The sequence below is a fragment of the Pongo pygmaeus genome, chromosome 14 (genome assembly GCF_028885625.2).
Source record: "Pongo pygmaeus isolate AG05252 chromosome 14, NHGRI_mPonPyg2-v2.0_pri, whole genome shotgun sequence".
NCBI lineage: Eukaryota > Metazoa > Chordata > Mammalia > Primates > Hominidae > Pongo > Pongo pygmaeus.
In genome coordinates this window covers 111,083,183-111,097,035 of record NC_072387.2, presented here as the reverse complement: position 1 = coordinate 111,097,035, position 13,853 = coordinate 111,083,183, and the positions used below count along the sequence as shown (strand labels likewise).

At 39.9% G+C, this 13,853-nt stretch overlaps 1 protein-coding gene across 1 annotated transcript in view; it reads left to right on the top strand.

Moving 5' to 3' along the window:
• The window catches only part of NALCN (sodium leak channel, non-selective), a 364,348-nt gene that overhangs the window by 254,281 nt on the left and 96,214 nt on the right, over positions 1-13,853 (top strand). The gene's annotated exons all lie outside the window — the stretch shown is intronic.

The following is a 13,853-nucleotide window of genomic DNA, read 5'->3' as shown; positions in this document are numbered from 1 at the left end:
CTCAAAATAAAATAAAATAACAACAAAAAAAACACTTCTCTCTCACTAACAAAGAGATGTGATTTTGGAGAAATGTCTTCCCTCTCTTTCAGTTTTACCGAATCTAACTTGGGTATCTTTAGATCCAGTGTGCGCTCTTTACTTTGATGACACGAGTCCTAACTCCTATATATTGTCTTATATGATTGTTTTATGTCATCCTAGCTGGCACTTATATCATCTCCCTGGTCTCATAGGCATTTAAATCTGGGACCCTGCACCAGACCCTGACAAGATCTTTTCTAGATCTAAAATTCTCATCCGGGAAAGAGTCGAGAGCTGGCATAACTGGGACACCTGTAGCTGTATACTTCATTATGACAGATCTGTTGTTTATGTCCAGTGTCTCTTCTGATTTTGGGGTGTTCATGCTGCATGGTTTTGTAATATACATAGTTCTAATATGTTTTCTGTTCATTACTGTGAATTTCTGCTCTGACCCCTGGCCACCTAGACAAACCGCAATCCCCAGCATAGGCAACATGTTAGTAACCACCCGTAGGGGGCGACTGCAAGCCATGATGAAGAGCTGGGTCTACCGTGCACCTGACCTGTGCTGCAAGCTCTGGCACTAGAGCTGGGGTCACTGGGCCCTAGATAAGCATTCTTCTCTCAGGATAGTCGGATTTTGTCAACACATATAATTTTCTCTTAGTAGAAATCTTGGTTGTATTAATAAATGCTGTCATTGACAGCATTGCTTTGTATTTGTACATGGATCAAATGAAAGAATAAAAGTCAGGAAAGTGATAATTTTCATTCCTTGCCATTTACTTAATATGCCATCAAACTTTCCCACTTTCCTATTATTTTTTCACTCTGGGAGTTTAGGAAAGGGAATTATATGACTACCTGGATTCTCATATGCGTTCAACATATTTTTAACTGGATCATTTCATCTTACTCTGGATTTGTGCCTAAAATCTCAGTGCTAAGTGCTCTATCTTCTAAATTGAGATTCCACCTTCCAAAGATGACTGGTGGTCCTCTTATTCCTGATTATCTTCCCAGCTCACCACTCCCCCAGATGAAATAAGGAGAGTGCTGTGGGAGGAAAGTTGTGGTAGAATCATCAGTAGCAGTGTTTCTGGAGAGAGATTATTCCTCCTTTGACAAAGCGCAAGAGAGGACTTCCAGAGAATCACTTGTAGGAGTGAGGAGTACCAGTCAAACAGAAGGAGACTGGCTCTTCTCTCTGGAGTACCAGTCAAACAGAAAGAGACTAGCTCTTCTATCTGGAAGCTTGGAAACCTGTAGCTCTACTCAGTTCAGCCACAAGATTAGAGCAAGGTGAGTGGTTGTGAAAAGAAGTGGGCATCTTCCTTCTGAAGAATGGTGCAGATGGGGGTAGAGTGAACCTGCCCTTGTGTGATGTAGACAGTTCTGAAAGTCAGAGGCCAGCCAGAGTACAGCTAGCAGTAGCTTGTCAAGAAGGGACTGTCAAGAAGAATGTTTTCTAAGATTAATGCTGGGCTGGGGGAACCCCACCCCTTTCTCCTTCTCTGCCACCTCAGACAGTGTAGAGGGGAGCTCAGCAGTGCCTATGACAGATGTTAGAGGAAGGTTGGGGAGGCGGAGGGCTGCACAGGCAGAGGCCAAGCCAAGACATGCTCATTCAGGAGAGGATTGAAGGAAGGACTTAAGGAAGACAAGATTCTCTTTCTCTTAGGAAGTCTTTGGCTGCGGAAGACCAGAGTAAAACTCTCCTTACACAAAAAAGAAATCACACAAATTATATGTTAACCCTATCAACAAAGGACATAAGCTCTGAATGGGTGTAGATCCAAACCAAACTAGAAGGAAGGTCAGTGGTTCCCTAAGATAATACCTTCTGCTCCTAACTCTCCACTCTGACCCCAACTTTGGAGGAGCTACACCCAAAAGAGATTTGGAGCAATGAAAGAAAAGACCATTGGTTGCTCACGCCTGTAATCTCAGCACTTTGGGAGGCCGAGGTGGGTGGATCATGAGGTCAGGAGTTTGAGAGCAGCCTAGCCAACATGGTGAAACCCTGTCTCTACTAAAAATACAAAAATTAGCTGGGTGTGGTGGCGTCTGCCTGTAATCCCAGCTACTCAGGAAGCTGAGGCAGGAGAATTGCTTGAACCCAGGAGGCAGAGGTTGTAGTGAGCTGAAATCACACCATTACACTCCAGCTCTGGGAAACAGAGCAAGACTCTGTCTTGGGGGAAAAAAAAAAAAAAAAAGAAGAAGACCATATCCCCTCCCCAGCTCAAAACCATATGTCATACTGTCATGTAATGGGGTGAGGAAGAAGGGAGGTTTGAATCAGACTAGACTGCACTGAACTAAATTTTTAATAACCAAAGTTGACCAAAAAGTTATGGAATTAACTAGGGATAACAACCAGCCTTTTATCCTCATTTATAATCCAACTTTCCTGTAATTGAGATGACTGATTTCATTGTTGGCCTTCCCTTACATTCCACTTGGAGCATTACTCAGTGAGAGGTAGGGCAACCCCAGGCACAGTGAGAGGTGAGGCATTCCTGGCATTCTGTCACCATGAAATGTCCAGTCCTCATCTTTTGTTTTCTGTAATTCAGCTCTAAAGCCAGCCATTTCTTCAAAGAGTGCTGATTTGTTTTATTGGAGAATGGTATTTAGGGACCAAAACCCTAGCACTAGGTTTCTCATTGTTTCCAGTATATCAGTGTTTCTAGGCTCCCTCAGCAGAAACAGCAGGGAAATACATGTATGTGTACTAACTCATGTACACACATACATGTATTTAGCTAGTTTTGTATATATTTACCTATCTATGCATGTGTCTTACATAGCCATAGAACCATCTGCCTTGATAAGTTGTACTCAGGTGTTAACAATATACTAATTTTGTTAGGTTGTTACTGGGAAATGAGTGTAGTATATACATGTTGTTTTCTTTAATGTTATCCCTATTTCCACTTGTTTTTAATAAAATATGTGGATTAATGTGAATTTTCATAGTGTATCTAATAAGCCCTTTTATCAACATAGGAGACATTTAAAAACTATTCATTTGACCACAGGCATACTTAAAAATGATAATTGGAAATGCATGTTTGTGGCCAGAAAAGAAATTACTTAAGGGAACAGGACACTGCTGGGGTCCAAGACCCTAATGTTAAGACTGCATTCCAAAGTATGTATTTTCCATGCCTCTAATTTAAAGTGTCATATTTATTTGATAGTAAATACCATTACTGATACAACGTTACATGCACACTAAGTGCAACAAATAAGGGAATTTACTATAGAAAATGAGAGCCAGAGTTCATACTGTCAGAGAAAGAAGTTATAAATGAGCAGAGGGGAGATGCCAGAATGAACCTGTGGGGCTAGATTAGGAGTATCAGTAAGAACTCAGCTTATTTTAAGAGAGAGGATAGGTAGGTAGTTACATGCATATATATGTACCTGCATACATATGGTTGGAGGGTTATGTAAGTTACATACGTAGGTAAATATATACAAAACTAGGTAAATGTGAGAGAATGTGAGTACATGAGTTAGTATACGTACATGTATTTCCCCGCTCTTTCTGCTGAGGGAGCCTAGAAGTAAGGGTATACTAGAAACAATGAGAAACCTAGTGCTGGGATTTTGGTCCCTAAATACCATCCTCCAATAAAACAAGTCGGCACTCTGAAGAAATGGCTGGCTTTGGAGCTGAATTGAAGAGAACACAAGATGAGGATAGGACATTTTGTGGTGCCAGAAAATAAAGAAGAGCTAAAAAGGAAAAAACGAACAAACAAACAAAATAGATAGAAGTATGTCTGAAGGCTAGAGAAGCTGACTGAAAGAGGCCCCAGGGGCCAAAGCAGGAAGACTTTGAGCAATGAAATGAATAAGGAAAGTACTGGGTTATAACCCAAAGAATACAATAAATAGTCACAAATACATATTTATATAAATACATGATTGAATAAATAAATAAAGGAGGAGGGACAACTGATTGTCTCAGAAGAATTCCAAGTAAGAAATGTAGAGAAATAGAAATAATAGAATAATAAATGAAGTAAACACAAAATTGCCATTAGGAAACCATTGTTGTGATTGCCACAGGGAAGAGCTGATGAATACCAAAATTAGTATGTGAAACTTTAAGGAGAAGTAGAACATTTGCATGGCCTCAAAGTGTCCTCTCCAAATCTTTTTTTAATTATTGTAGCAGCTTTAACATCCGCCCACAAATTCTTTGACACGCCTCCTTCCTAAGAGATAAAGCTTTAATTCTTCTATTTGAAGTGTCGGTTGGAGTCAGTGACTTGCTTCCAGCCAATGGAGTAGGAAAAGAGAAACACTGAATGTAACTTTATAATGCAGAAACCTGGCAGACATCACCTTTCCCAAGTAAGGACAGTTAACCTCAATGTCATATACACCCTGATATGACGAGAAGGGTGTATCATCTCCATGGTATTTGTCCCAAAAATGTATATAACCTCAGTCTAATCATGAGAAAACATCAGACAACCCAAAACTGGGGGACACTCTGCAAATTACCTGACTGATACTCCTCGAAACCATCAAGGTCATTAACAACAAGAAGAATTAGAGGAATTGTCACAGCAAGAGAAACCTCAGATGTGACAATGAAATGCAATGTGGTTTCAAGGATGAGCTCCTGGATCAGACAAAAGTCATTCATGCAAAAACCTGGGAATTCCCAATAACCTCTTTAGTTAAAAGTATTTGACCAAGGTTAATTTTGTAGTTTTGATAAATGTTCTATGGTATATAACATGCTGGGACAAGGTATACAGGAACTCTCTGTCCTGTCTTTGCAACTCTCATGTAAGTTTTAAATTACTTCAAAATAGTGTTTTTGTAAATAGGAAGAGAATTTTCTGTGATAAGCTGTAATAGTGCAACACAGAAATTAGCTCCTGTGTTGCCTTGTTCAAAGATATGTACATCTGTGTAGCTTAATGCCATGAATACGTCCTATCAAGTTTATACTTTATTATGCTTTTTTGATCTTAAAAAGCTGGGAACACACACTTTTATCAAGAGCCAAATGCTTTTTGTGATTTTGTTTCTAATAGAAAATCTGATGTAACTTGTCATTACTCCTCTTTCATCTTTGCCAGTAATTTAACTCATCTGAAATCAGAAGACTTGCTTGTGCTGGATAATATAGATGATTCCATATTGAAAAGGCTCAAAGAAAACAATAATAGAAGGGAGAGAAATATTACAAATGATCCTCTTCTGCCTGTTGATAGGACTCTGTTAGTGTTGCCTTCTTGTTCTCATCTCATCACCATTGGATTATCATTGTATCGTATGTACAATGTGAGGCCACAGGGCCACAGAGAGTTCTGCCCTTAATTAAAAATGCGTCATGCTAGTAGGGGAAAAGCACACATAATTAGAAAGTTATAGTGCAAACCTCTGAGCAAGGTGCAACAGAGGAAGATGTGACTAAATGCAAGGTGCGCAGAGGAAGATGTGCCTAATTTGGTTTAGAGGCAGGTCCTGGAAGATGTGTCTAAAAATGATGCATAAAATTTTCTTGAGAAAATGAGAGAAAATATCCCATGTAAGAGGAATAACAGGCACAAGATTCACAAGTAAAAGTGTACCAATTGCTTGAAAGTGTTGTTTTGGTGTGGCAGTATACAACAGTTTTAGAAGCTCAAGCTCTGGAATCAGGAAGATTGTTGTCAAATTCCAGTTCTGCCACTTCTGGCTGTGTGACGTCAGGCAGCTAATTGAAGCTCCATGGACCTGTTTCCCCAGCAATGACATTGCATAATATGGAGCTAATTATGGTACCGACATCAGGGAGCTAATTTTTAGGGTTAAATAATATTAGCATAAAGTGTTCAGCATCATATCCAGCACATGTGTTTACTGCTTCACCTACCAGTTGTTATTCTGAGAAATATTCCTGGAGAAGATGGTTTTGGAAGGATTTATAAGAGTTAAATAAGTGTATTGCAGGCATGGGGAACAGTATCTTCATGTGACATCCCTGTGTGAGGGGGGCACAAACCTACAGGTTAGAGCATAGAGGGCAAAGCACTGGAAGACCCACTTATGCCATGCTAAGAAGATTAGAATTTCTTCTGTACATAATTGATAGTCTTTGCATTACTTTAAGGACCAGAGGGATATAAAGGTATTTCTTTTCTAGATGTTCTAAAAGATTGGTTTAAAGGGAAAAAACTAAGACAGAAAGCCAGTTAGGAAGGTTTCAGGAGTCTCAATGAGACGAAATTTGGATAACCAATTGACCACTGGGTTCAGCAAAATGGGAAATATGCTGACTTTGCCAAGAGCAGCCCCACTGAGGTGGGGGGGACACCTGAGACAGGAGAGGATGGAAGAGGGATGGGAAGCGATATAATGGTGCTGTAAGCATCTCTTTGAAGAAGCAACCTTAAATAGCAAAGGAGGCATGATCAGGAGAAATGGTTTAACTGCCTATTTTCGTTTTCATTTTTACAACCAAGAGTCTTGAGAAAACAATCCAATCAACATAACAAAGAAGAAATTGGGGAAAGAGGGAGAGATTGAGTTGTCTCGGATTAGCCAGAGGGAAGGGACTCAAGCGCACATATGTGTCACCCCGTTCATATGGGTGAAGTCATCCTCCTGTAGAGCAAGCAGTCACTGTGGCATGGTGATAGCTTTGGTTTGTATAGTACATTTCCTTTGAGTAATTCAGATTACAGGCATATTGCTATCTCACTTATATGTCTGGCATTTATATAAAAGACTAAAGATCCTCATTTTTTATTTGAGAACACTGAAATCCAAAGGGGTGAAGAGATTATAAAACTGAACAAAAGTTTAAATCCATGTCTTCTTACTTTGTTTTTTACTGTTTTTACTTATGCTATCTCTGATGTTTTATAAATTAAAAAAAGAGCAAAATTACATGGGAGTGTGTGTGTGTGTGTGTATGTGTGTGTAAGTGTGTGTGTGTGTATCCTGAATTCCCTTTGGTATGACATTTTTCCCTAGCACTTACGAATAATCATCTCATAATAAGAGCCAAGTATCTAGTTTACATGAAACTCTAATATAATTTCATCTGAAGTGGAGCAAAAAAGATATATACTTTTTTATCACACTGAGCATATTTCTATGACTCAGTAAATTCTCTAATGGAAACAACTGTGTCTCAGTTGAGTAACAAAGGAGAGATATAATATAAAATAGAGATGTTTGGGACTAGAAGAATAAACATACAAAATCAATCTTTATTCATCACCACTGTCTCTAAGAAATTATTAATTATATTAATGGGATATTAAAGGACAATAATATGAGCAAAATGTGTTCATTCAACATAATTAGGTATTCTGATTTTTGAATAGTTTTTTTTTCTTTTACTAATTCATTAGAGTTGTTGGTTAGCTTAGCCTTGCTGCAAATTTTATCTACGTTGTTGCACAAAGTAACCTTCTGAAGGACATTTAAAGCTTGTAAGATCTTAAGGGTTGCCATAACAGCATGAAAGTAAACATTTTATGCACATTTCAGGGATATCATAGGTGGCGTAAATGCAACAGTCTGTTATAAGTGCTCTGCTGAGCTCCCAAACCAACAAACACAAACAGCCACTTAATTGCCCAGTGCACCCGCCCCTCTGAAAACAGAACTTCTCTTCATACTTACTTAAGGGGCATGCTGCTTGGACGAATGAGTAACCAGCCGGGATACAGCACATGCAATTAGTCAGCTAATGTTATGAACATTTTGGATGTCAGCTGTCACATAAAAATGTAGCTTTTATGGCCCATAGGCTAACCAAGAAAGGAGCCCTCCAATTTATATCTGTGGCTTCAGTCGATGTGCCCAAATAATTGAAAACCCCACTTTGACCTTGGACATACTGGATGTATTAAATATTTTTGTGAAAGGGGGAAAAATTAGTGACTTAAACATGTTTTTTAATGAAACATTTGAAAACTGTACAGTATCGCTGTCTTCTATGCACTAATTTGAGTTGGTTGCCTTTTGTCCACAGCAGAAAAGACAATGCCCACCCACCTGAAGAAATTCTGTATTGGATTTCACAGGCCAGTGAGGGATATTCTTTATATTTGTATATTAAGGTTTTATAATTATACAGAGATATTATTAAAAACCAACATGTGTGATCATTATTCCAGATGCCACATCTGTTTTGACTGTGCGATTTGGGTTGTAAAATCACATATACAAATTAGCAAGAGAAACTCCCTTGAAAAATAATAGTTTATGCCTTAGGAAGACTCTATGTTCTGAATTGCTATGTCATATATATAGATACAGAAAAAACAGCCAAAGCCACTGTTTAAAGAAGCAAAGAGAATTCAGCCTTAATTTATTCACATAACAAAGAGGAGGGACTCCTTTCTCCTGATTGAAGATAATGTGGCTATTTTTCCTGTATTGAACAACCAAAAAATATTCTACAGTTACGTCAACTCACAAATCTATGCACAGTTTTCAAACTAACACGGACTAGATTTCAAAATGAGAATCTCCCAAATCTGAATGTTTTTAAAATTGTTTTCTTTTGGGAAATCATACAAAAAAATTACAAAAATTTTTATTTAAGGTAATTCTTCAATTCAGTTATTCCTCACAGCAATCAGAAAGGAACTGAAACTGAATAATGTTTGAATATTTTAACAGAAGAAAGCACAGGCTGAAATGGGGAAGATTTAAGCGATGAGGCAGAACACAGTATGTGTCGTGCAGAGCAATTACACCCGCAGTCTCTTGAGAAGTCAGGGAAAGCAGAGGCTTTCAGCCGCCCGATGTGTAATGATATCTCAGCCAGGCAGATGCTGAGCCGTAGAATAGCACTGAGCTTAGATGACTTCTAGTTTTAAAGCTCAAGGTTTGAAGTTTGTTTCTTTGATTCTAATTTCATTCTTGCAAATGTGCTTTTCTTTACCATGTGAATGTGTGACAAAGCTATCGTTTGATGTCTCGGTTGCAGCCAGACTTCATGCTCAGCTGAGGTCATTATAAACTTCCTTTGTACTGTTCTTTACATTAGATTTTTCAATATGAAAAATAAAATCCTAGGATTGTCTACACTGTGTTCTTTCCCTTCAAGAATCATGATCTTAAAAACACTTTTTAAATGGACATTTACAATTATAATTACTTTATGTTAAAAGATCTTCTTTTCTTGGTATAGTATAATGATCTTAAAAATTCATAACTACTTCTTATAATATATATTATTCATTCATTTGCATCAAAGTAAATTTAATCTTGGAAAATCTTTGCCTAAATGCAAAAAAGGGGAAAGAATTTGGATAAAAGGTAGAATACCATTTCATTACATTTTAAAGAAACTTAATAGTGGCTTCAAAATAACATGTAATACTTTATTTATCATGGTCATCTCATCCCCCACCACCAACACACACCCTGTCTACTCCCATCTTACTTTCTTACTTGTTCTTCCTTTTTCTGTGTCTGTAGCTTGGTCAAAATCATGGGTTGGGAAAGACGTCAAAGTTATGGTGACTGATAGTGCCGAAGTAAGAATTGACTAATTTTGCTCAACTGCATCATCTTCCCTTTTTAAAAAGTTTTAACTGAACTATAATATACATATAGAAAGAGGTATTTTATACATTTTTGCAAACTGAACACACCCAGCACCCTGCTCAGGAAATATTAACTGTGCCTTAGAAGCCCCTTTCCATACTCCCTCCCGTTCCCCTCCACCCCCACCCAGGACGACCACTCTGCAGACACCCAGCACCACACCATGTCAGTGTCACCTGCTGGTTTAACTTCATCTACATGGAATCATTCAGTATGTACTCTGTTGTTGTGTCTGGCTTCCTTCACTCAATGTTATGCTGTGAAATCCACATTCTTACGTTGAGATGTAGTTCACTCATTCAAACATTTAAATAAATCCAAATGTATTTTTCCATTCAACTGCTAGTGGGCATTTGGACAGCTCACATTTTGAGACTCTTAACAACTGACACTGCTGTGGCCAAGGGAGAGCTTGTGCCTTGTGGGTGTGCACACATTTCTTGCAGGCACGCACCTAGGAGAGGACTCACAGGGCTGTTGGATGTACCTGTGCTCATTTTTAGTTGATGCTGCCTCTCTCTTAATAACAGCAAAGAGTGCATGGGAACTGCCATCCAGAACAAGAACACTTCCTTGCTTTCAGGAAGTTTGATTCAGTGCCTCAGCCGTGAACCCGGGAGGCAGAGCTTACAGTGAGTGGAGATTGCACCACTACACTCCAGCCTGGTTCAAGCCTGACTCAGCCTCCTGGGTAGCTGGGACTACAGGAGCCCGCCACCACGCCTGGCTAATTTTTTGTATTTTTAGTAGAGACGGGGTTTCACTGTGTTAGCCAGGATGGTCTCAATCTCCTGACCTCGTGATCCGCCCACCTTGGCCTCCCAAAGTGCTGGGATTACAGGCGTGAGCCACCGTGCCCAGCCTACAAAATTTTTATATCTGTACTTTGTCTAAACATTCATTAGTTTGTCAACGACAGGCATCAGTTAAGGTTAAATGACACAGGAGTCCAATTTTATTCTCTTCTGTGAATCTAAGGACATGCATACTCCACACTAATAAATTTATTCAGTCAATCAATAGACATTTTATGCTTATCTCTCTACCCTTCAGGATGTATCTAAAATCTTTTCTTTTATTTCCCAGTCATCTGCTGGAGAGTTTAGCTTAGAGTTGAGTTCTGCCACCTGATCGACGCCATTATTCCTTCACTGAATATTTGCTCAGCTCACCTTGTGTCCAATGCCATGCCGCCACTGGCCGTGGAATAATGAGCAGAACCCTGCATGGTTCCTGTCCTCACCAAGTTTACAGTCTCAGGGAAAAGAGATCTGTTGTGCAAGGGGTGACACAATATAGTCTCAAACGACAGTATGTGTAGGGGGTTTAATGGCATTCCCCCAAAATTTTTGTCCAGCTGGATCCTCAGAAGGAGACCATCTTTGGAAATTGGGTCTTTGCAGAGGTAATCAGTTAATTGTTCTGGATGGTCCAGTGTTTGGCATCTATAAGGAAAAGGAGAGGGGAAGGAGAGGGGGATTCAGATTCGGAGACACAGAAACACACAAGCCAAGAAGGCCATGTGGTGACAGAAGCAGGGATGGGGTGTTACAGCTACAAGCCAAGGAACCCCAAGCATGGCTGAGAATCATGAGAAACAAGAGAAAGGCAAGGAAGGACTCTCACCTGGAGCCTTCAGAGAGAGCATGGCCCTGCTGGCACCTTGGTTTTTGACTTCTAGCCTCCAGAATGCTGAGATAGTAAATTTCTATTGTGTTAAGCTAACGATCTAGTGGTAACGTGTGACAGCAGACCTAGGAAACTAATGTATTGTGGATTCAATTGAACCATAAGAAATTGCAGATTTTCAACTGCTTTGAGCCACACAAACAGCAATATTATAGGATTCATCCTAACATGTTATGAGCTTGTAAGAGGAAAACTTTGTCAGAGAAAGCTTCTCCGAGGAATTTCTACTGGAACTGAAATCTAGAGAACAAGTAGAATTTGATGGAGTTCAAGAGAAAAAGAGGAAGAAAGGGGAACCCAGCAGAGGAGCAGCAGAGGGACGGCAGAGAGGCGGCAGAGGGGCGGGAGGCACAGAGGTTCTGAGGCAGAGGGTGCAGATGTTTCTGAGCAACTGAAGGATGTGACTAGAACCTGGTGTGGGGATAGGGCTAGCTGAGGCTGGACTGGCAGGGAGGGGCAAAAAAAAGGCCTCTGAGCCTAGATTGAAGATTTAGATTTTGACCAGGCATGGCAGCTCACACCTGTAGTCCCGGCTACACGGAAGGCTGAGGCAAGAGGATCCCTTGAGCCCAGGAGTTTGAGGCCGGCCTGGGCAACATTGCAAGATCCTGTATCTTAAAAAAAAAAAAAAAAAAAAGTTTATATTTTTGTTTGTTAAAAGCAGTGGGTACCCAGGTGTGGTGGTGCATGCTTGTAATTCCAGTGACTCAGGAAACTGAGGCTTGAACCAGAAGGCAGAGGTTGCAGTGAGCCAAGATCGTACCACTGCACTCCAGCCCGGGCGACAGAGCAAGACTCCATCTCAAAAAAAAAGAGAAAAAGAAAAAGGCAGTGGAATGCCATTGAAAGGTTTTAAGACAGAGAGTGAGAAATTACAATAACTGCAGAATGAAGAGCAGATTAGAAAGAGCTGAAGCAGACGGAGAAAGCACTGCAGGAAATGCAGGATCCCAGTGGTCCATTGGCCAGGGAAGCACTGGTGGGGATGCAGGCAGTGGGCAGGCCAGGAGGCTTTCAGGAAAGAACTCTGTGTTCTCATTTCAATGATATGTCCCAATTAATATACCATTTGCCCTTGTGTCTCTTGAAGACACTGAATTCTCATAAAATATACATACCAGTTCTGATACATCTAGAGCCCCCGAGTCAACTCTTCTGACCATGTGTATCTACTCTGCTGCCCATGAAGTCTCTTGGAGTAGAAGTAGTGCCTTCATTTTTTTTCTTATTTCTGTCTTTGCTCTATACCTTGTGTTTCCAAGCACTCTGTTCCTATATCTACCAGAGTGGCCATTCTATTTTATTATCATTGTCTGTTTGTAGAACTATCTACCCAGTTATACTGTGGGCTTCGTGAGGGCGAGTGCAGTGACTTATTTATTTTTATATCCCCTGAGCTTAGCACAGAACCTGACCTATAAAATTTGATTTGTAAGTGACAGTATCAATGTATAAATACATGAGTCAGCAAATGCAGGAATTAACAATACTTTATTTCTGCTCTGTCTTATCACCTTTGGCCTGATATACCTGCCCTACACTCTGATCTGATCTAATAGATTAACTGCTTTTTCTATTTCTGCTCTATTTACCACTGACAAGTATTTTTCTACTAGTTGTATCAGCTTTTAGAAAACAAGACCCTTCCTGGTAAATCTCTTTATTCGTGTGTGGAATCATTTTTCTAATTGTGTACATCTCACGGAGATGCTACTACTTTATGTTTTGTGTCTTTGGGAGCTAATTCCTTACCATTGTCATCATCATAACCATGGAACTGTTGAGAACGTGCCATTTTGCACACATTACTGCGTTGAACACTCCAGTTAGGAGGGGAGGAAGGCAACAAACAGCAGTGACTCCTTCTCTAAATAAGATTACCATCTAAGACAGAAAAACCAAAGGCTACCCACAAAATCAAATCAGACTTACAAATGGCTAAGGTAAATGTTTATGTTACACAAAACAAAAACATAAGAGCAATTTCTGCAGCCTAATAAGAAAACCAGAAATCAGGATGTATAATCTCATCATGAGCTCACAACCAATAGGATAGTTGAGTCATCCATCATATTGAAATGGGAATGTTTCCCCAAAAAGAAGCCCTCAAGTTCTCCTTAGCCAATTTGTATTTCCGCATATAGGAGGGATGCATTGCCATCTCTCTTCCTGTTTTAAACGCTCTCTTGGCCTCTAATTCTTACCTTTCCATAACTCCTAAGACAAATTGTAATTATAGAGTAAAAGCATACCCAACAAGGAGGTAAATGAGCGGAAGATTTTTGAAACCCACCCCCCAAATCCCTCCAAAAAGGCAGCCTGCATTAAATGTACTCTTTGAAAGGCATCAGCGTTAAAAGATGCAGTTTGGGAAGCCGCGACAGAAGATAGGGCAGACGCGGGGAAGGGTGTTCCAGTCTGCAGAAGTTCCTGGAGAAGGGGAGAGGTAAACAGAAGTAAAGAGAGACTCCAAAAGACGTTGGCACTGGTAGAGAAAAAGAGCATAGGAAAGTGTAGCATGAATTCTACAAGCCACACTCCACCTTCAT